Source organism: Lontra canadensis, unplaced genomic scaffold (genome assembly GCF_010015895.1).
Source record: "Lontra canadensis isolate GAN:19392208 unplaced genomic scaffold, GSC_riverotter_1.0 scaffold1, whole genome shotgun sequence".
In the NCBI taxonomy this organism is placed as follows: Eukaryota; Metazoa; Chordata; class Mammalia; order Carnivora; family Mustelidae; genus Lontra; species Lontra canadensis.
In genome coordinates, this window is record NW_022630995.1 from 117201818 (window position 1) to 117225551 (window position 23734).

The following is a 23734-nucleotide window of genomic DNA, read 5'->3' on the forward strand; positions in this document are numbered from 1 at the left end:
CCACCCACCCCCCCCTTCTCCCCTCTAGAAACCACCAGGTTGTTTTCTATGTAGTTTGAATGTTTTATTTTATTTTTTAAGATTGTATTTTTAAGTAATCTCTACACCCAACGTGGGACCAGAACTCACAACCCCGAGAACAAGAGTCACACACTCCACTGACTGAGCTCATATAGTTTGAACATTTTAATATCAGTGAGATAACTGGCAAAATTTTAATAAGTTTCCCAGTCTTAATCATTGTACTATGGTTTATGTAAGATATTAACATTTGGAGAAACTGGTTGAAGGTTATACTTGTACTATGTTTATCACAATTACGTAAATCTGAAACTATTTCGAAGTGAGTGCTAGTTTCTCTCTAAGTAGTTGACATCTGAGTAAAACTTGGATTTTCCCTTTTAAAATTCCAAGCTTGATGAGTTAGAGATCGAGAAATGAACGCTGTGAGAAGGTCAGGCTAAAAGGATGATGGTCTTGGTCATTCTACATTTGAGTAAATATCAGGGAGCTTGCTGAGATCTTCCTGCCCAGAGACCCAGCCACCTTTCTGATGTGTAAAGGAGGGCCAAGTGCCAATAACCAAACAGAGACACCCACAAAGCCCTTAATCTTTGACTTTTTATATAAAATAGAATTTTTTTCAGGGTGCCTAGCATCTGCCTTCAGCTCAGGTCATGATCTCTAGGTCCTGGGATTGAACCCCAGTGTGGAGCTCCCTGCTCAGTGGAGAGTCTGCTTCTCCCTCTCCCTCTGCCCCTTCTTCCTCATGCCCACTCCCCTCAAATAAAGAAATAAAATCCTTTAAACAAACAAACAAAAATGGAATTTGCATCTGCAAAAAGACAAACTAGGGTACCTGGGTGGCTCAGTCATTAAGCATCTGCCTTTGGCTCAGCATGATCCCAGGATCCCAGAGATTGGGTCCCACATCAGGCTCCTGCTCCACATGGGGTCTGCTTTTCTCTCTGCCCCTCCTCCTACTTGTTCTCTCTCTCTCTCTTTCTCTTTCTCTCTCTCTCATTCTCTCTCAAATAATAAATAAAATCTTTAAAAAAAAAAAAAAGATGAACTAAATATGAAACTTAGAGCCACCCAGAACACAGGACAAAGGGGATTTAGAGTCACTTATCATTAGCATAAAGGAAAATATACAAGTTAAATAAACTTTACTTGTTTTCTTAATAATTGTACATTATTACATTTTTATGAATTTCTTCTCTATGCTTTCTTCCTCTGTGTCTGCATGAGCTTATCACAAGGTCTCCTTATGTTTGATAAATTTGAGCTAATGCCTGACCCTTTCTTGTGCAATTAATACCATCTTTGAGCCTGATATTTAAAACTACGAGTAGCTATTAATTTCATAGTAGTTATTGTCCTAACTAAGCAAGCACAAGTCTTATCTTAAAGCCCTAGGCGGGAGAGCCAGGTACAAAAGAAAACTGAGCTAAGTTGATATAACATAAGGCAAATAGATGGTCTAAGAAAAATTCTAAGCGACCATTTCACTTAAATGGTGCCCAAGATGCAATTTTGGTCAACCAGATGGTTTTCTATCATATAGACACTACCTGAATGTAAGTTCCTTTTCTAGCTTTCTAGTCATGCCAATATGTTGAGGACAAGATGAGCTTTATGGAAATGAAATCTGTGGAGCTGCTGAAGGCCCCGTGCTCGGGAGGGCCCCACAATTGCTTTCATACTCTGCTGTCACCATCTTGAAACTCATAGTAATTTTAAAACAGGAGATCCCCTGTTTTCATTTTGTGCAGGGCCCTGCAATTTGTGGGTCTGCTCCTGGCTGAAGGCCTCCAACTATCAATCAGCTGTCATCCAGGACAAGATTCTGTAGACATCATGGCTCTCAGTGGCTAAAGCCCAGCCCCCAGCCCCTGTCCCAACAAATTGAAAAGTAAGATTCCAGTCTTAAGACTATTATCATTTATCTAAAATGTACTTGGTGAATGTTAATTTCCATCCCTTTCCCTCACTCCTTCACATTTTTCTTTCCCCTTTCCCTCTTCCTTGCTTTATTCTCCTTTTCTCCTTCCATTTCTTCCCCTTCTGATTCACCCACCACCTTACCAATTCTTCCTCCTTCATTCTGCCTTCTGTCTTCCATTTCTGATGCTTCACATTCCCACCCCTCTCTCTCCCTTTCCTTTCTCTTGAATCCTCTCCCACCCCCACACCCCGTTCAGGGTGAGATTGTCAAGAGCTGGTACCCTGGGAGCCAGCATGGCAAGAGACAATCAGGCTTAGCATTTCCGCTAATGCCAGCACTGCACTCCTCATGTGACTGTGCTCTCAGGTCCTTTCGACACTGCAGAGATGGAGTCAATTACTGTCCCTTGACTTTTCCAACACACATTTAAAATTTGTATCTCCAGCTTTCTAATTTTTCCAGACTGAATGCCAGGAAAATCTACCTTTCAGTAAAAAGATGTGTTGGAAGACAAGTTGCTCTTCGAAATGACCTAAAGAGGAATCTGAGGGAGACGAGGTAAACCAGACACCTGGAGGCTCCTGGAATCTTGGAATTCTGGGTAAGCCAGTCTGACTGTAGTCACTCTTGTCAGCATGGAAACTGTTAATGTGTTTTATTCACTCTTACGTAACCGTCACCAGATGGGGTTAAGATCAGTCTGTACGTGCTTCACAGAAGGAGCTGCCCTCTTTTTTCAAAACCTTGCTAAATATGAGAAAGGTAAGCATTATACATTTTGGCTGAAGGAGCTTAAACAAACACATCTGGGGGTAGTGCCAACACAAATGGCAGAAGTTGCTCTTGATTTGCCAGGACGTCTGCCAAGTGAAGGCCTGATGATTTTGGTCTGAAGGACTTTGTGCAGTTTCATTAAAGAAAATGCATTATTTGAACTGAAACATGACCCAAGATTGCACAGAGGAATATCTTAGTTCAGTCAAGGTAAGAGATGCACTAATCTTCAGTAGGTTCTGGAAAATAAGTCAAAATTCTTACCCTTACTGATGGGGGAAAAGCACAAAGACCTCCTTCAATATTGCTTGCTTTTTTATTAAGGGACTGTGCTTTTCTATTTTTTTTAAGTATTTATTTATTTGAGAGAGAGAGATAGAAAAAGTGGGGAGAGGGGCAGAGGGAGAAAGACAAGCAGACTCCCTGCTGAGCAGGGAGCTCAACAAGGGGCTCGATCCCAGAACCCTGAGATCATGACCTGAGCCAAAGTCAGACACTTAACCAACTGAGCCACCCAGAAGCCCCAGGACTGTGGTTTTCTAGAGGCAGAGGCATTGTGATAGTAGAGAGAGGGGGAAAATATTATTTTTGTGGTTCAGTGACCAAAAGTATTTTGTATGAGTACCGTGCAGTAACACAAGATGTTGTAACAAATAAACTCCACATTTCCAGTGGTTAATTAATGCCGTGAAAATGTGTTTCTTACTCTTATAAAGGACCCAAGCAGGTATGCCTGGTCAGAGGGCAGTTTTTGGTTGTTTCAGGGTACAATTCCCTTCCTTCTTGAAGTTTGTCTGTTTTCCAAGATCTCAGGGCTTTCTAAATCAGATGGTATAAGAGAGAACTGGAGAAACCTCATCCACTTCTAAAAATCCTGTAGCCCATGCGAATATCTATCAACAGATGAGTGGCAAAACCAAATGTGATAGATGCACACAATGGAATATTCCACCTTTAAAAGGAAGGAAATTCTGACACATACCACAACATGGGTGAACTTTGAAGATATCCTATTAAGTGAAGTAAGCCAGAGGAAAAAGGACAAATATTATAATTCCAGTTATATTAGGTGCCTAGACTAGTCAAATATGTGTAGACAGGGACACCTTGGTGGCTCAGTCTATTGAGCATCATACTCTTGGTTTCAACTCAGGTCATGATCTCATGATCATGGGATTGAGGCCCATGACAAGCTCTTCACTCAGTGGAATCTGCTTCAGAGTCTCTCTCCCTGTCTCTCTCTGCAATAAACCAAATCTTTAAAAAACAAAACAGAACAAAAAGACCAAATGTGTGTAGACAGAAAGTAGAACAGGGGTGGCCAGGAACTGGTGGGAGGAAGGAATGAGGAGTTATTGCTTAAAACATATGGAGTTTCAACATCATTCATCATCAGGGAAATGCAAATCAAAACCACAATGAGATATCACCTTATACCTGTCAGAATGGTTAAAATTAAAAAACACGGGGCACCTGGGTGGCTCAGTGGGTTAAACCTCTGCCTTCGGCTCGGATCATGATCCCAGGGTCCTGGGATGGAACCCCACATCAGGATCTCTGCTCAACAGGGAGCCTGCTTCTCCCTCTCACTCTGCCTTCCTCTCTGCCTACTTGTACTCTCTGTCTGTCAAATAAATAAATAAAACCTTAAAAAAAATTTTTTTAATTTAATTTAATAACACAAGAAACAATAACTTTTGGGAAGGATGTTGAGAAAAAGGAACCCTCACGCACCGTTGGTGGGAATACAAAGTGGTACAGCCACTCTGGAGGACAGTATGGAGGTTCCTCAAAAAGTTAAAAATAGAAGTACCCTAAAATTCAGTTATCACACTCCCGGGTATTTACCCCAAGAATATAAAAACACTAATTCAAAGGGGTATATGCCCCCTATGTGTATTGCAGCATTATTTATAGTAGCCAAATTATGAAAGCAACTCATGTGTCCATCAACAGATGAATGGATAAAGGTGTGGTATAGGGGCCCTAGATGGCTCATTAGTTGGGCATTAGACTCTTGGTTTTGGCTTAGGGTGGTGGGATTGAGCCCCCCTTTGGGCTCCATACTGAACACCAAGTCTGCTTGAGATTCTCTCTCTCTCTCTCCCTTTCCCACTGCTCCTCCCACCCTCTGCTCTCCAACTCACATGCATGCTGTCTCTTTCTCTCTTTCTCTCTCTAAAATAAAAATAAATAAACCTCTTTTTTAAAGGGAGGCGTGCCTGGGTGGCTCAGTTGGTTAAGCGTCAGACTCTTGATTTCGGCTCAGCTCATGATTTCAGGGTCATGAGATCTGGCCCCATTTGGGGCTCTGCAGTGGGTGCAGAGCTTGCTTAAGATTCTCTTTCCCTCTCACTCTGCCCCTCCCCCCATCTCATGCTCACTCTCTCTCTCTCTTAAAAAAGAAGAAGAAGAAGAAGGAGAAATGGTATATAGATATACAATGGAATATTCCTCATCCATAAGAAAGAGTGAAATCTTGCCGCTTGCAAAGACGCGGATGGAGCTAGAGAGTATAATGCTAAGCGAAATAAGTCCAAGAAAGACAAATACCGTATGATCTCATTCATACGTAGAAGTTAAACAAAACAAATGGGGGCAACTGGGTGGCTCAGTGGGTTAAAGCCTCTGCCTTCAGCTCAGGTCATGGTCTCAGGGTCCTGGGATCAAGTTCCTCATGGGGCTCTCTGCTCAGCAGGGAGCCTGCTTCCCTTCCTCTCTCTCTGCCTGCCTCTCTGCCTACTTGTGATCTCTCTCTCTGTCAAATAAATAAATAAAATCTTAAAAAAAAAAAAAAAAGAGGAGTGTCTAGGTGGCTCAGTGGCTTAAAGCCTCTGCCTTTGGCTCAGGTCACGATCCCACCGTCCTGGGATCGAGCCCCCGCATCAGGCTCTCTGCTCAGCAGGGAGCCTGCTTCCTCGACTCTCTCTGCCTGCCTCGCTGCCTACTTGTGATCTCTGTCTGTCCAATAAATCTTAAAAAAAAGAAAGAAAGAAAGAAAGAAAACAAATGAACAAAGGGAGGAAAAAAAGAGAGAGAGAGAGACAAACCAAGAAACTGATTACAGACAACAAACTGATGGTTACCGGAGAAAGGGTGTGGGGGGCGGCTGGGTAAAATAGGTAATGGGGATTAAAGAACACATTTATCATTATGAGCACTGATAATGTAAAGAATTGTTGAATCAGTATATTGTACACCTGAAATTAATATAATCCTGTGTGTTAGGTGTACTAGAATTAAAATTAAATTTTTTTAAAAGCTTAAAAATAATAAATATATATAATATATAAATATATATATATATAAACTGAATAAAGCTTTAGTTTGGGATGATGAAAAAGGTCTAGAGACGGTGGTGATAACTGTACAACAATGTGAACGTACTAACCAACACTGGACTGTAGCTGAACCATTTAAAAATTGTTAAAACAGTAAATTTTATATTATGTATATTTTATCACAATAATACTAATACTAAAGCCTTCAACCAGGAACTAGTTTAGAAAGCCTCGGGACAAAGAGCCCCTGGCTGGATAGTGAGTGAGACAGCATGCTGTTAGAGGAAGCACAATGTTTGGGTGGACAGCTAGCCTTTTCTGCCGTCACCAGGAAGGGAAAGGGGCAAAGCACTCAAGTATTTCTTTTTCAAAAATGATCCCTGCCTGATCCTCACTCATCCCAATTCAAATACGATGTTTTCTGGGTCATGATTTGATCTCAGTATGAATAGTTTGTTCTCACCTTTTAAAATATTGCCTCTGTAGCTAATATTTATCGAGCCCTCACCATGCTCCGGCCAGTGCTCGAAATGGCCTGCACGTATTAAATTATTTAACCAGGGGCACCTGGGTGGCTCAGTGAGTTAAGCCTCTGCCTTCAGCTCAGGTCATGGTCTCAGAGTCCTGGGATCAAGTTCCTCATCCGGCTCTCTGCTCGGCAGGGAGCCTGCTTACCCTGCCTCTCTCTGTCAGCCTCTCTGCCTACTTGTGATCTCTCTTTGTGTCAAATAAATAAAATATTTTTGAAAAATAAAATAAATAAATAAACAAATTATTTAACCACAGTAAAGTCTTTATGAGGTAGATACTCTTGTTATTCTTAAAGTACAGGAGCTGAGAGGCGCCTGGGTGGCTCAGTCGGTTCAGTGTTCAACTCTTGATTTCGGCTCAGTTCGTGATCTCAGGGTCATGAGATCGAGCACCACATTGGGATCAATGCTCTGCGCAGAGTCTGCTGAAGATTCTCTCACTCCTCCTTCCTCTGCTCCTCCCCCGACTTGGGCTCTAAATAAATAAGTAAATAAATGGAATCTGCAAAAAGTAAAATAAAATACAGGACCTGAGGCACAGAGAGATTCTGTAGGCAGGCCAGGATGCACAGCTACTGAAGAGCATAGACAGGACCGGACCCACTGTCCGGTAGATCCTGTATTCTTGACCACTATATGGTACTACCTTCTGGAAGCTGTGGTATATTGACTGATCAGTGCTATATATGGCTAAGCCAGTAGTTCAGCTGCTCCTAATACTGGCTTACAGAATAGAGAAGGTTTAATTTCTCTTATTTTAAAAGTAGTCTAAGGTGTTGGATGGTCAGGAGAAGAAGCCAGCTCTGCTCTACAATGTCATTTAGGGACCCAGACTCTTTCTTTTGCCCCACCTTCCCTGAAGGTATATCCCTTGTGCTCCAGCATGTCCTGGTTCTAGACCAAAGGAAATGGGAAAGAGGAAGAGAAAGGAAAGCAGCTTCCTTCTAAGTATATGGTCTGGAAGTCACAAATGCCACTTCATTCCTATGGCTCAGCCATAATTTAGTTGTATTGTTACACGTAGCTGTAAGGGGAGCTGAGAATTTAGTGTCTACCTAGGCAGTCATGGACACATTTGGAACTTAGGGGAGATTTGATTATAGCAATCTCTGCCATGCATGGTCATCACGTAAAAATCCTATGCTTAATCATCAGAGTTTAGGTAGTAACCAGGTACCAGAGATAGAGACTTCCTAAGAACAGTTTGTATTGAAAGCAAGGTGGAAAAATTCTAGGTCATAGAGAGTAAGGTGAAAAACAGTCTGTAGAAGAAGGTAGGACAGATTGGTGCTGGGATGAACCCTGATTTTGGATTCCAAAAGACTCAGGTTCTAATCTGCCTCTTCCATTTACTAGTGTGTGAGGATGGGCAACTTAGTTAACTTCCCTCAACTCTGGTTTTTCTCATCTGTAAGATGAAATTGACAATAATACCTACTTTCAGAATTATTTTGGCAATTAATAAGATGAGGCATACAGTGTCTAATAAACATGTCAAGTTTAACATCTCCCAAACCAAGCTCTCAATATTCATTCTTAAACCAGCTCTTCATGGGGTCTTTTCTATCACAGCAGATGGCAACCTCATCCTTCTGAGTCTCAGGCTAAAATCCCTGGAGTTGTCATTGATTGTCATTTTCTTTCTTTATATCTAAATCATCAGCAAATCCTGTCCACTCTTCACTCAAACTACATCTGTAATTCAGCCCCTCCTCACCATGTGTCTTCTGCTGCCACCCTGGTCCAATTCATTGTCTCACTTTGCCTGGATTATTGCAACAGCCTCCTAAGTTTCTCCTGGCTTCTACCTGGACATCCTACAATATTCCCGAGCAGCCAAAGTCATCTTTTAAAATACAAGACTGGGGGTGCCTGGGTGGATTGGTGAGTCAAAGCCTCTGCCTTTGGCTCAGGTCATGATCCCAGGGTCCTGGGATCGAGCCCCACATCAGACTCCCTGCTCAGCAGGGAGCCTGCTTCCTCCTCTTTCTCCCTGCCTGCCTCTCTGTCTACTTGTGATCTCTATCCGTCAAATAAATAAAGAAAATCTTTTAAAAAAAATACAAGACTGATTCTGCTCAAGGTTTTTGACCCTGACAGCCAGCTCTTTCCCAGCAAAATAGTTTTTTTCAGAAATAGCAAAGGAATTGCCAGTCAAGATATTCAAACTATGGCAAACCATAAGCAAGTGTGGAGATGAAGGGACAGAAACCTTTATAGAGAAAAGGAGGAAACTGTGAGGGACTGCTTTGAATTAAAGTCGTTTGGAGGAAAGCAAGAGATCAGGGTATTGATGGCTTCTCATTGGCTGGGTTGTGGGTTTTTGTTTTTCTTTTAAATTGATTGAGGTTGTTGCTGGGCAAGGAGGCAAGGTATGTCTCTTTCTGTTGGTTCTACAATTGATGACAAGTGGTAGGGTGTACAAGGTTTCCCTCTGGCCTCCTTACTCCATTTTAAATGAGGTTTCTTTTATTCAGTTTCACATTTCCCCTTTTTGATCCAGATTTTCTCCAAAGTAACACTGGTCAAGAGTTTGGTTTTCTGCATTTAGTGGTTTTTGTCCTTTGGTGCCAGGAAGGACCTATTCCGGTTGTTATGTCCCACATCAGAAGGCAAGTGCATAGCAGTTGGAAACCATTTAAGGCCATAATTGGTCTCAAGGGAGGTTACGATACTAACATGGCAGGGGAGATAACATGATCATGTAGGCTGTTTTCTGAGGATGAGGCTCATCCTTTGTATTCCAGATGTGCTGACCCCTGAGATGTCCCCAAATGTGGGAAACTCAACTGCATAATTTGTGGTAGTGCAGGACTTGTTTGCACTCACCCCTGGGCAAACACACACACACACACACACACAAAACAAAAAAACAAGGTTGGTTAGGAGAGAGAACTCTCAGGCAGTTCTTATTCGAAGTCTGTATCTTGTCAAGGTCATAAATGTCAGAGAGCATATCAAAGCACTGAACTGGTGTCACCCTACAGAATTTATTTCTACGAAGATTTGCCAAGCAGCAGGCACAAGACTTAAAAATAATTATGCAAAGCAGAATCAAAAGTAACATGACAAATCTAGTTTTTATGATGGTTCTAAACCAGGAGACAAACCTGAAGGTAACGTGCTAAGTAGGTCGAAAGATTGAGGGGGGTGGTGGTCAATAGGTGAAATTTGTTATAACCAACGGGCTTGTTCCCTGATCTCGTGTAATTGAATTTCTACGCCTTCAGAGGCATTTATCCATGTGCAACAGGTGGATTTGTGATCGTACAAATGCCCCCTTGTTCAGCAGTTAGGTAATCAAGGGCTCTGGGATTGTCAAAAAGTACTTTGGTCAAGTCAGGTGATCGTGGTTCGGTTGCTACTGCTCTAGCTGTGGAATCAGCTATCTTATGTTAGGGAGACATTTCTGAGGATTCATTGGCATGTACTCTGATTCAGAGCAGAAAGGCTTATTTTGAAAGGATATTAGAAAGGAAGTTTTCATTTTGGAAAATGCTTCTTTTCCAAAGAAATGTAGCTGAGGCATCGTTCAAGCCTCCGCCCAAATGTCATATCGTCACAGTGTCCTTCCATGAGCGCCCCATCTACACCAGCCTCTACATCCTGCTGGTCTTCACTCTGTCTTATTTCTTTCCTAGCACCTCCTCCTATCTGACCCTGGTTACTATTTCTTTGCTTACTCATTTAATGGCTGTCTCCCTTCCATGAGAATATAAGCTCCAAGAGAGCTAGCACCTTACCAGTCTTACTTACTACTACATCCCAATGGCTTGATACAGCGGCTGCTCTTTACTTGTTGTTAAATATTTCTTAAATTAATGAGCGTGTGAGGGACGTTGGGCTGGCTCGGTCCGTGGTGGAGCTTGTGACTCTTGATCTTGGGGTTATGAGTTCAAGCCCCACACTTGGTGTAAAGATTACTTAAAATAAATAAAGGAATGAATGAGCCTGAAAAAAAAAATAAAACAAATGGAGTTGCAGGATAGTTTCATGAAGAGGTGTATCCATTAAGGTAATAGTAACCACTGTAACAGATAAATCCACATATCCCCGTGGCTTGTAGAATAGTTTATTCACCATTTAAATGAAATCCATTCAGGAGAGCAAGCTATTTTGTGTGTGTGTTTCTGTTCTCCTACTGGGCTTTCCTGTCCTCCACATTTGGTCAGCAGAGGGAATAAGAGGCTGGTGAGTCACCAGTGAAAGCTTTTGTAGGCTAGAGGTGACATACATTACCTCCTCTTGTTTTATTTTGGCTGGCTCTCAATTATATGGCTGCTTCATTCAAAATCTGTAAGTTTGAAGCCTGTTCAAAATGTCTGAGTTGAGCGGCAACTGGCTGGCTCAGTTGGTAAGCATGTAATTCTTGCTCGTGAGGCCATGAGTTGAAGTTACGCCATGAGTTGGGCGTAAAGCTTACTTTAAAAAAATTTTTCCATCATCACTTGCTTTTTTAATTTTTTTAAAGATTTTATTTATTTATTTGACAGAGAGGGAGAGAGACAGTACATGCAGGGGGAGCAGAAGGCAGAGCCCCCTTCTCAGCAGGGAGTCTAATGCAGGGCTAGATCCTAAGTTCCTGAGATCACAATCGGAACCCAAGATCAAGGCTGAACCAACTGGCACCCCCAGACACTTTCTTAATAATGAAGCAAACTTTTATATTTCAGTTGCGAATTGTATTCTGACATTGAAAAATCATTGGTTGGTAATAATAAGATGAATTAATGTTTTTAAAAAATGTGAAGCGGTCATTGATTAAAGAATGAATCAAGTCAGTCACAGAAACACTAAAGTGTCTGCTCTTGTCCTGATGTTCCCAAAGACAGTAACAAGGTCAAACACAAAAAAAACTAAAGATAAATTGTTTATGTAAAATGCATTCATTTATAACAGAATTGCCATAAATTTAAGGGAAAATAAAATTATAAAGTTAACTTTTACTAAACACTTATGGCAATTGTAAGTTAAAACATCACTTTTTTTTCTAATAAGCTATGGTCAGGATATTTTTCTTGGGTGTCCTTAATGACATCATATTGCCTTTGTCTTCTCTATGACTGTCTGTCTATAGAACAATCTCTACAAAATCAGTTTCTCCATTTATAACACATGTCTTCCTCCTCAGGCAAACAGTATTATAATTTAACCTTAAATACTGCATCTACATGATGATTTTGGGGGGAAGAAACCAAATAATTAATCCCAGAAAACTAAGGACACCAGAGGAAAAGAGAAATGAAGCTAAGAGTCGGGCAGGCAAGAGTGGTGGGAAATGGGAAACGGGACAGGTGGTGGGTGCCTGTATGGCTTGTGCCTGAGTTGGAGATGGGATAGTGTTTAATCACTTCTGGACGAAGTCACGTCTTCTTATAACCTTTCTACACTGGATTACAACTGTCTGTTGCTCTCCTGCTTCCCCACTGGATCAAGTTCCCTGAGTGTAGGAACCTCGTCCTTTCTTCTTCAGATTTCCAGCTCTTCCATGATGCCTATACACAGGAAGGCCTCAATTCATGTTTAAATGAGATTCTATAACAAGACTGTTGAAATGCGCTCATGCTCTCTCTCACTGTCTCTCTCTCAAATAAATAAATAAAATCTTTAAAAAAAAAAAAAAAGGGACGCCTGGGTGGCTCAGTTGGTTGGACGACTGCCTTCGGCTCAGGTCATGATCCTGGAGTCCCGGGATTGAGTCCCGCATCGGGCTCCTGGCTCTGCGGGGAGTCTGCTTCTCTCTCTGACCTTCTCCTCGCTCATGCTCTCTCTCACTGTCTCTCTCTCTCAAATAAATAAATAAAATCTTAAAAAAAAAAAAAAAAAAGACTGTTGAAATGACCTTGAGAGAGGAACGCTTCCCACATCCTCCTCCAGACGGCCGGCCATCCCCCGGGCAAGAGATTGGTAGCTATTTCTTTAAGAAACTGAACCACACAAGAGGAAAGTTCTATTGATTCTGACATGTGGCGGTCCAAAATGGAAAAATCTGATGGTCCTCTGAAAAAACCACAGTGAACCAGCCGATGTCTCCAGAATTTCTATTTGATTTTTTAGAACTGGGGACACAGGATTGCCAGGCATTTGAAAAATATGCCTCCTATATGTTAGATAAAGACCATAAACAACTTTTTAAAGACTGAAAATAAACAATAAAGAGATGAAAATAAAAACTTTAACTTTAATTGATATCCTCAGAGAGATATGAAAAGATACTGCATACAAGAAACAAAGAGGATATTATTAAAAGGAAGTAGCAGAGAATAAAATAGAGTTCTTAACAATCACAGATTAGATGACAGGCATAAAAAAATTCTGTGAAAACTTTGGCAGGTGAAATTGAGAAAATGGCTAGAAAGAACAAAAAGAGAAAAAAAAAAGAAAAGGAAAAGGTTTTTTTGTTGTTGCTTTTGTTTTTAGTCTATCCAGCACGCTCAATATCTGTCTAATAGGAAGAAAATAAAGATATACTTAAAAATAAGAAAGGGAGGAAATTTCAATAAAACCAAAGAAGAAAGGTAACTAGAATTGATGGAAATAATTGTCCAAACTGAATGGACAACTTATATGTGAGTGTACAGATTGAAAGATTGCTACTAACACGGAATGAGAAAATATTTATAAAAAAGTGCATGATCACCCTAAAGATACAAATGTAGTGATCCGAAGGGGCACGTGCATCTGAATGTTTATAGCAGCAATGTCCACAATAGCCAAACTATGGAAAGAACCTAGATGTCCATCAACAGATGAATGGATAAAGAAGATGTCGTATATATATACAATGGAATACTATGCAGCCATCAAAAGAAATGAAATCTTGCCATGTGCAATGACATGGATGGAACTAGAGGGTATTATGCTTAGCAAAATATGTAAATCAGAGAAAGACAATTATTATATGATCTCCCTGATATAAGGAAGTTGAGAGGCAACATGGGGGGGTTGGGGATAGGAAAAGAATAAATGGAGCAAGATGGGATCAGGAGGGAGACAAACCATAAGAGACTCTTAATCTCATGAAACAAACTGAGGGTTGCTGGGGGGAGAGGGTAGGGAGAGGGTGGTGGGGTTATGGACATTGGGGAGGGTATGTGCTATGGTGAGTGCTGTGAAGTGTGTAAGCCTGGCGATTCACAGACCTGTACCCCTGGGGCTAATAATACATTATATGTTAATTTTTAAAATCTAAAAAAAAAAAAAAGGTGCATGATTTTTAAAATCTAAAAAAAAAAAAATGCAAGATTGCAAACCACTAAGGACAGAGATGATTCTAAACACTCATGGAGAGAAAATCACTTTGCATTTAAAAGTTTGATGAGGAATTCCTCGGTGGCTCAGATGGTGAGGCATCTGCCTTTGGCTTGGGTCATGATCCCAGCCGGGATCCTGGGATCAAGTCCCACATCAGGCTCCCTGCTCAGCCAGGAGCTTGCTTCTCCCTCTGCTTGCTCCTCTCCCTGCTTGTGCTCGCTTTCTTTCTCACTGACAAATAAAATTTAAAATAAATAAATAAAAATAAGTAAAAAATAGAAGTCTGAGGAAATAGGGTGCCCAGGTGGCTCAGTCAGTTAAGCAACTCACTCTTGGTTTAAGCTCAGGTCTTGATCTCAGGGTGGTAGGACTGATCCCCACACAGGGCTCTGTATTCAGTTGTAGAGTCTGCTGTCCTTCTCTCTTTCTCTCTCTCTCTCAAATAAAAAAATTAATAAAACCTTTAAAAGAACATTTGAGGAGATAATGGTATCACACTTCTCAACAGCAACATTAGGGAGCTAAAAGACTAGGGAGCGATGCCTATAAATTTCTGAGGAGACCTAGTTTTAAAACTAGAGCTCTAGAAGAAAATTATCAGGGAACTATTGGGTAGAGGGAGACATTCTCAGGCAAGTTTGAAAATGTAGATGCAAACAGAATTGAAAGCTTGTCAACCTGCTATATGGCCTTTCTCAGGAAATAACGAGAAGATACGCTTCATCGAAATGACAGGATAAATTAATACCTACTTCTGGGGTACCTGGGTGGCTCAGTTGTTAAGCGTCTGCCTTCGACTCAGGTCATGATCCCAGGGTCCTGGAATCGAGCCCCAAATCTGGCTCCCTGCTCAGTGGGAAGCCTGCTTCTCCCTCTCCCACTCCTCCTGCCTATGTTCCCTCTCTCACTCTCTCTCTCTCTGTGTCAAATAAATAAATAAAATATTAAAAAAAATTTTTTTAAATACCTACTTCAGGAATTAGAAGAAAAACAGGGAAATACAAGAGAGGTGAGGTTACAGCAAACCTACAGAGTGACAAGAGCAGATTGGAACACGAGGCAGAAGAGTTCCAGGAGGACCAATTCCATGATGTGCCAGAGCCAACTTGTACAGGCTCACAAGAAGACACTGTGTCCTTCTCTTTCCAACCCTGCAGTCAGTGACATCACAACTGGTAGCTTGAAGTAGGTCCTGTGTGAATCTGTATTTACACAATGAAAGGGGAAAAGCTAAACTTCAGAGTTCAGTTGCCCCTACCCCCCCTCCACCCCAGGTCAGCTAGTTGTTAATCATTTACCAGCCCTCTCCGGAACTTAGCAGATTTGCTGTTATGTTTACTATGTGGAAATTTATAGTAAGAAGTATTTTACAAATCTATTGGGAATGTGGGAAACTTTAGTGGTAATTTCAAAACTAAGCAAGTGGTGGGAAAAATGAGGTAGTTACTATCTCCAGAAAATACAAAAAGTACACAGTGAAAATAGTATAATACCATCTCTGGCTCAGCTATGAGCAAATTTTATGGAAATGTAATAATGACAACCCTGAATATGGATGTAATCAAAATTGGAGTATCATTATACTGGAGAGAAGAAAAGAGGGGAAACGGTCTGTGAAAGGGAGCTGAAATCTTCACCTATCATACTGGCATGAGAACGTCCCTTCTCAGATTTCTTTTTTTTTTTTTTTTTAATTTTTTATTTCTTCTCAGAGTAACAGTATTCATTGTTTTTGCACCACACCCAGTGCTCCATGCAATCCGTGCCTCCCCAATACCCACCACCTGGTTCCCCCAACCTCCCACGCCCCGCCCCTTCGAAACCCTCAGATTGTTTTTCAGAGTCCATAGTCTCTCATGGTTCACCTCCCCTTCCAATTTCCCTCAACGCCCTTCTCTCCATCTCCCCTTGTTCTCCATGTTATGTTATGCTCCACAAATAAGTGAAACCATGCGAAAATTGACTCTGCTTGACTTACTTCACTCAGCATAATCTCTTCCAGTCCCGTCCATGTTGCTACAAAAGTTGGGTATTCATCCTTTCTGATGGAGGCATAATAACTCCATAGTGTATATGGACCACATCTTCCTTATCCATTCATCCATTGAAGGGCATCTTGGTTCTCAGATTTCTAACTGCGGGGAACACACACATATCCATCCAATGGGCCCAGTCGCTGCGCTTTGAAATCCATCACTACCTTTATACCGAGTCTGTCCTTCCCAGCGGCTGCTCCCAGCAGTGACTGAGAGAGAAAGGGATATTAAGGTGAACTGGTTTCTGGGAGAGAGGGGATTTCTCCAATGGGTGACCATGATTCAGAGAGTCCCCAAGGGCCTTGCTGACTTTTCCTTCGAATTGCTCTGCACTATAAAGTGATTCTGCCCAATCTTCCCCCTTTCCCTCTCTCTGACTTAGGAAGGCCTGCAGAACCGTCTGACAGCATTTCAATTTTCCCTTTGTTCCCTCTCCCTTTGTCCTTAGAGGCATTGTCCTAATCAATTTCCCACTTTTGTGTCTGCCTCTTGGAGGGTCTAGACTAACCCAGAAGTCAGTTAATAATACCAAAAGTTAATCAAAAGATGGCTGTATATACCTTATTTTCCTAGAATATGCATGTAACTGTCAAAAGAAAAAGCTAAAAAAAAGAAAAAGAAAAAACTAAAAGAAGTGATAAAGGGGCATACATTTTTAGAAGTCTTCAGTATGACTCGACTTTTTAATGTGTGTATGTATTAACTTTGTAAGTAAATTGTCTTTAAAATGACAGACCACGGGTGCCTGGGTGGCTCAGTGGGTTAAGCCGCTGCCTTCAGCTCAGGTCATGATCTCAGGGTCCTGGGATCGAGTCCCGCATCGGGCTCTCTGCTCAGCGGGGAGCCTGCTTCCCTCTCTCTCTCTCTGCCTGCCTCTCTGTCTACTTGTGATCTCTCTCTGTCAAATCAATAAATAAAATCTAAAAAATAAATAAATAAATAAAATGACAGACCACTACGGTAGACATTGCTTGCTTTAGATTATTGAGGGAAACCGAGTTTTTATCTCGATTTTATCAACTGTACTTCTGGGAGATGATCAGTCCCTGCAAAGACTCCTTGCACTTTCTTTTGGGGGTTAGTGGTTCAGGCTCTTTCATTAAACTCCTTGCAGATAGCGCCACCAAGAGGGAGCGAAGTTATCTGCCATCGAAGGGCCTATGCTGAAATGAAAGCACTATTTGCATTGTCCTTGAGTTGTTTCTGTGTTTAATATGTGTGAAACAATAGTTTTTAGAGATGTTATTTTTTCCCCTTCTCTCCTCCCTATTTTGGGTAGACAAGTGCTTAGTATTACTTTGCCTTAGAATTTCTGCAAAGGCCATCAAAAGTGGTATAAATCCTCACTAAAACTTTCAAATAAAATCCAGGAGAGTAACTTTTCACACTTATACAAAATGTTTTATATGCTATGACCACTTATTAAAACATTATATTTTATTACCTAAAAACAATAATAACTCATTCACCATCTTCATGACCAAGATTATTTTTCCATGCTGTGTTCAAGTCTTCATAAAAAAACTTACCCATGGGGCGCCTGGGTGGTTCAGTGGGCTAATAAGCCTCTGCCTTCGCCTCTGGTCATGGTCTCAGGGTCCTGGGATCGAGCCTCGCATCAGGCTCTCTGCTCAGTGGGAGGCCTGTCTCCCCCTCTCTCTCTGCCTGCCTCTCTGCCTACTTGTGATCTCTCTCTGTCAAATAAATAAATAAATAAAATCTTTAAATTAAAAAAAAACTATAAAGGACAGAATTTAAAAAAAAAAGAAAAAAGACTACAACAGAGAAGAGAATGTAGAAAGCAGATGGATGTGTGCTAAGTAACTTAGTAGAACAGAAAAAATCTGAAACTTAAAACCCCAGAGGGTAAAGCAAAAGAAGCAGACTAATTTTTTCACCTAACTTTTGAGTAAATTAAAGTAAAACAAGTAAACAAGTGTGATATCCTCAAGTTTTAAGATATGTATAGGACATAAGATATTCTTAGAACAAGAAAAATGTACTAATTTATAAAAGGAACATTTTGAGGCGTACCTAGGTGGCTCAGTTGGTTACGCATCTGACTTCGGCTCAGTTTGTGATCTTGGGGTCCTGCGTTTTAGCCCCAGTCAGATGTGGTGCTCTGCAGGGAGTCTGCTTGTCCTTCCCCCAACTTGTGTTCTCACTTCCTCATTTGCTGGCTTGCTCTCTATCTCAAATAAATAAATAAAATCTTAAACACACACACACACACACACACACACACACACACACACACACATGTTTAGAAGGTAAAGCCAAGGAAATTCCACAGAAATTAAAACAGAGACAAAGAGATCTAAAATAAAAGAAAGAACAGATAAGAAAACAAGAGAACCAGAAAAGTTCCAAATAATAAAAGAAAGGGAGGAAGGAAATTAACAAAAAAGTATTACCAAAAAATTCCCCTATTCATTTAGTCGTGAATTCACTTGTTCATATTTAGTGAGTACCTCTGATGTGCCAGAACCTGGGGGACACAGCAGTAAAGAGTAAGGCAGTAAAATTCCTGATCTTCCGGAGCTTACTCAGAAATGAAGGTTATAACTCTTCAGATAGAAAGAGTCCTCTGAATATTATAGCAAATAAATTTTAAAATATTGGCAGTAAAGCACATCAACATGAATTTTCAGAACACCAGGATAATGATAATATCCCTAAATCTTTCAGAAAGAGAAAAAAGTTTATATACAAAATCTTGTGAATGGAAAAAACAGGCTTCTCAACATACACACAGGAACTAGAGGACAATGGAACAGTATCTTCGTAATCTCAGAAGAAATTATTTTCTACTGAAAATTAAGTTCCCAGCCAAATCAACGTGAGGGTAGAATATAGTCATCTTCAAACATTCCAAGTTTTCTAAACTTTATTTATCATGTAGCTTTTATTTGGAAGCTACTTAGAAGAGGTTCTCCACACTATGGAAAGTTAACTTAAAAAGACGTAGGATCTAGGGAACAGGGAATCCCACACAAGAAAGGCAAAGGAAGTTCCAGGATGATAGTTGCGCATCAGACCTAGAGAGCAACCAATCCCAACTGGAACAGAAGGCCAAGGAGCTCCAGGGGTGGCTATTTGCAGAAAGAGTGAGAGCGAGAGAGCGGGGTTTACCTGATTCACATGTATAACTTAAGAGGACATTTACCCTGCTATCAAGCATTATGAATGAATGAGTAAAGGATGGATGGATAAAACGAGAATACACTAAAAACAAAAAAGGCAGTTTTTTGGAGGTGTAAGATAACTAATTGGTTGAAAATAAATAACAATATGGGGCACCCGGGTTGCTTAGTCAGTTGGGCGTCTGACTTGTGGTTTCCCCTCGGGTCATGATCTCCAGGTCATGAGATGGAGCCCCCTGTTGGGCTCTATGGTGAGCATGGAACCTGCTTGAGATTCTCTCTCTTTCTGCTCTTCCCGTCCTTCATGCGCATGTGTAAAATTGGAGAAAAAATAGTAGAGTGAACCTGTTATTTATCAAGAAATAAATAACTGTCAGTCCCATTAAAATTGAGTAGATTTTTTTTTTTTTTTTTGCTCTTGTTTCCCTTCCCTCAGGGGACATGCCTAGAAAAATTTTGCTATGGCCAGTGTCAAAGACATTATTGTCTGTGCTCTCTTCTAGGATTTTCATGGTTTCAGGTCTCACATTTAGGTCCTTAATCCATCTTGAGTTTTGTTTTTTTTTTAAGATTTTATGTATTTATTTATCAAAGATTAAGAGAGAGAGAGAGAGCCCGAGCAGGGGTAGCAGCAGGCAGAGGGAGAAGCAGGGTCCCCACTGAGCAAGGAGCCCGATGCAGGACTCAATCCTACAATCTTGAGATCATGACCTGAGCCAAAGGCAGACACTTAACCAACTGAGCAAACCAGGTGTCCCCATTTTGAGTTTATTTTTGTGTGTGGTGTAAGAAAGTGGCCCAGTTTCATTCTCTCTGTAGCTGTCCAGTTTTCCCAACACCATTTGTTGAAGGACTGTCTTTTTCCCTTTGCATATTCTTGCCTCTTCTTTATTGGGACTACATCAAAATAAAAAGCTTCTGTACAGCAAAGGAAATAGTCAACAAATCTAAAAGACAACCTACTGAATTGGAGAAGATATTTGCAAATGACATATCCAATGAAGGGCTAATATCCAATATAGGGGATGTTGGATATTAACATAGAGAACTTGTACAACTCGACACTATGAAACTCAGATAATCCAATTTAAAAATGGGCAGAAGATGTGAACAGACATTTCTCCAAAGAAGACATACAGATGGCCAACAGACATATGAAAAACTACTCAGCATCACTCATTATCAGGGAAACGTAAATCAACAATGAGATGTCACCTCATAGCTCTCAGAAAAGCTAAAATAAAAAACACAAGAAACAAGTGCTGGTGAGGATGCGAAGAAAAATGAATCTTCTTGCACTGTTGGTGGGAATGCAAACTGGAAAACAGTACGGAGGTTCCTCAAAAAATTAAAAATAAAACTATCCTAAGGTTCAGTAATCACTCCACTGGGTATTTACTCAAAAAATACAAAAACACTAATTCAAAGGGGTACATACACTCCTGTGTTTATTGTAGTGTTATTTACAATAGCCAAATTATGGAAGCAGCCCACGTGTCCATCGATAGATGAATGAATAAAGAAGATGTGGTATATATAGACAATGGAATATTATTCAGCCAGAAAAAAGGAATGAAATGTTGCCATTTGCAACAACGTGGGTGGAGCTAGAGAATATAATGCTAAGGGAAGTAAGTCAGTCAGAGAAAGACAAATATCATATGATCTCACTCATTTGTGGAATTTAGGAAACAACGAATGAACGGGGGGGGGGGACAGATAAAAAACAGACTCTTGACTATAGAGAACAGGTGGTTACCTGAGGGGAGGTGATGGGGGATGGGAGAAATAGGTGAAGAGGATTAAGAGTACACTTATTAGGATGAGCACTGAGTAATGTATAGAATTTTCGAATCACTATATTATACACCTGAAACTAATATAACATCGTATGGTAACCATACTGGAATTTAAAAAGAAAAAAACAAAAGAAAAGAAAAAAACAAAACCCAAAAAACCCTCAGAGATAGATACTGATCAGTGGGGATGATTGTGGTGGTGAGGGTGGGAGAAGAGGAGGACTTATGCCTTTTTTTTTTTTTTTAGTTTTTCTGCTAATTCCAGCTGACAGATCTTGAAGTCAGTATCTATTAATTCCTGTTTTTCTTGATTTTGTGTTCACTCTTTACTACTTCTTGATATGTCTAGAAAAATTTTAGTTTTGTGCAAAACATTGTGAGTAATACATTGTTTAAATTTTTTTTAAATAAGTAAATGAGTGGAGCAGAGGGTACTGCTTTTCATTACAGGTCTTGTTAAAATCTGAGTACATGTCTTTCTCCGATAAAAATTTAAATTATAGGGCACCTGGGTGGTTCTGTGGGTTAATCCTCTGCCGTTGGCTCAGGTCATGATCTCAGGGTCCTTGGCAGGGAGCCTGCTTCCCTTCCTATCTCTCTGCATGCCTCTTTGCCTTGTGATCTTGTGATCTCTCTCTGTCAAATAAATAAATAAAAATATTTTTTAAAAAATAAAATACAAAATTTTAAATTATAAAAATATAGTTAAAATTGATGCTACTTGAAACAGTTGTCAAACAGTATATAATAAAATAGAAAAATGATTACTTGATAAATCTATTTAACAAATTTTTAAAAAGTGCACTCTTCTGGCTAGTTCAGGTACTCACTGAATTTGAAGAAAGAGCAGAGGAATAAGTCATCCATGAAAATAAGTCTTGGTCCATTACCCTAGAATAAAGAGAAATCAGGTAACTATACTTATCGTGTGAACATTTCATAATGTGCAGAATTGTTGAATCGCTACATTGTGTTCCTAAACCTAATGTAACATTGTCTGTCAACTATAATTCAACAGTAAAAAAAAAAAGTTTTATTTATTTTTATTTATTTATTTTTAAATAGGCTCCATGCCCAGTGTGGAGCCCAGTGCAGGGCTTAAACTCACAACCCTATGATCAAGACCTGAGCTGAGATCAAGAGTCAGATGCTTAACTGACTGAGCCACCCAGGTACCCCAATAGTTTAAAAAAAATTAAATCAGGAAAGACCTAAAGCAATTTAGACAGTGGGTCAACAACAGATCATTAAATAAGCACAAGGTTCTGATCTGCCTTCTGCTCACCATCTCTCATTTTTCATAGAAGTCATGTTTGAAAGGGAACCCTGAGGGACACCTGGGTGGCTCAGATGGTTAAGCATCTGCCTTCAGCTCAGGTCATGGTCTCAGGGTCCTGGGATCATGTCCTGCATCGGGCTCTCTGCTCAGCAGAGAGTCTGCTTCTCCCTCTCCCTCTGCCTCTCCCCCTATTGGTGCTCTCTCTCTCTCTCTCAAAAGAATAAATTAAATATCTAAAAAAGAAAAAAAAATTTTAAAAAGGGAACCCTGAGTCATTTTGCAGCAAGATTAGACTCATATTCTCCTTACTTCCTAAAAAGAAAGTGGTATAAAATTCTCAGTGTCTGAAGATGTAAGAGGAAAAATGTTAAGTATTTGTAAAGCATTAAAAACAGGGGATACAACTGGAAAACGGAGAGAGAGAGAGCACAAGTGCACTAGAGAAAATTTTATAACTTGGCAATTTTTATTATTATATCAACCTTGGGCAAATGACTCTGAAGTCTCATCTGAGATGGATATAATACCAATCTAGGAACATAACTCTGTAAATTCCCAAGCATTTAAAATAAAAAAGTATTCTTTAAGTTCTTTCATGTAAAGTGTAGCTAAATAAGTAAAACACAGAGATTCTCCAAGAAAGAAAAAGAGTGGAATAAATAAAAGGACAAAACCTCCTATCCTCCCCTCAATGATTAATGATACAATAAAGATGAAAAAAATGCATTTCACTATAATCCATTCTTGGTCATGTACCCATTAATAGTTTGTCCTCCCCTTCACATACTAACCATGCTTAATAATGGATATCAAATGGACTGGAGACTAGCTTTATAGCACATAAGGGAAAACAGCAACGGTGATTGAGTAGCCCCTCTCCTCCCTCCTTCCTTTTGTTCTTCCTCTTACGCTTTCTCCTTCTTTTCAAACAATCTAGTTGGTTGGGTTTTTTTATTTTTTAAGATTTTATTTATTTACTAAAGAGAGAGAGTGAGTAAGAGAGAGTGTGAGAGGGCAGAGGGTCAGACTCCCCACCAAGCAGGGAGCCCAATGTGGGACTCAATCCCGGGACTCAGGATCATGACCTGAGCTGAAGGCAGTTGCCCAACCAACTGAGCCACCCAGGCGCCCTCAAACAATCTGTTTAAATAGGGCCAAGTGGATAAGCAGAATAAGGAGAATTCGAGCAATGAGCGCAGGGAGTATCCCAGCTATGCTTTTCACAACAGTAAAGAGAAATTCTTTCATTACCCTGGGAGAGATTCTACATCAAATTAGAGTCTTCAGGAGAGGAGAGGCAAAGAGAAAGCATTACCAAATCAACACTATTTGGGTTAAAGGTGAAGTAGTTCTCTGTCGAGGGAGCCCTTAAAAATTATTCCACCTAGGGCTATTTGAAACTATTTGGCAAAACCAACTAAAATACAAACAAACAAACAAACAAACAAAAAAGTTAAGATGAAAAATTACCTCCTCCCAAAATACAGCACTAAGTAGTTCTGGCCATAGCATGACCTTTCCCAATGTGTTTTTCTAGTGCATTGGAGTGGAAAAGTCGAATTCATCAGAATTCCCTTCGGGGAGGGTGCTGTATTTGTACAGAAGACAAGCCTGTGGAACCTGTGTATGTTGGAAGCTCAGAAATGGAGAGCGTCTGCATGCGGGTAAAATGCCCTGTGTAGGACAGGGA

The 23734-nt window shown here is 40.4% G+C and overlaps 1 non-coding gene across 1 annotated transcript; it reads left to right on the forward strand.

The window, feature by feature from the left end:
- The first annotated feature begins 9204 nt into the window (after positions 1-9204).
- On the forward strand, positions 9205-9368 carry LOC116871910. Its single transcript, XR_004383560.1, has one exon. It is a non-coding gene; the product is annotated as a U1 spliceosomal RNA (small nuclear RNA).
- Positions 9369-23734: the final 14366 nt, after the last annotated feature.